The 482-nt window shown below is 41.3% G+C and overlaps 1 non-coding gene across 1 annotated transcript; it reads left to right on the top strand.

The window, feature by feature from the left end:
* Window positions 1-107, top strand: LOC112085691. The gene has a single exon (XR_002898991.1). It is a non-coding gene; the product is annotated as a small nucleolar RNA R71 (small nucleolar RNA).
* The last annotated feature ends 375 nt before the right edge of the window (window positions 108-482 follow it).

The following is a 482-nucleotide window of genomic DNA, read 5'->3' as shown; positions in this document are numbered from 1 at the left end:
AATCCATGGTGAGGGCAATCACGTTCATACTCCTTAAAACGTTCCCAAGCTTCATAGAAAGATTCAGTTGGCCCTTGTTGAAAGGTTGAGATCTTCGTTCTCAAATTGTTCGACCTTGACTTAGTGTAGAAGTGGTTTAGGAAAGCAGTTCTACATTCTTCCCAATTGGTAATCGATCCTGCAGGCAAAGACTTCAACCAACGGTGAGCTTTATCTGCTAATGAAAAAGGGAACAACTTACACTTTAAATAGTCAGGTGGAACTTGGTTTGTTCTCATCATGCTGCAAATTTCTTCAAAAAGCTCGATATGGTCCATTGGGTGCTCAGAAGGAACTCCATGGAACTGGTTTTGCTTCACCAATGAGATGATTTGAGGCTTGACTTCAAACTCATTCCGGTTTGGAAATGGTACTTGAATTGCAGATCGATTCTGAAAATTTTGAGTAGGTGCATCAAAATCAGCTATGCGATGGTTCCTGGC

This window comes from Eutrema salsugineum, unplaced genomic scaffold, assembly GCF_000478725.1.
Source record: "Eutrema salsugineum unplaced genomic scaffold, Eutsalg1_0 scaffold_3, whole genome shotgun sequence".
Lineage (NCBI taxonomy): Eukaryota > Viridiplantae > Streptophyta > Magnoliopsida > Brassicales > Brassicaceae > Eutrema > Eutrema salsugineum.
This window is presented reverse-complemented; position numbering and strand designations above follow the sequence as displayed.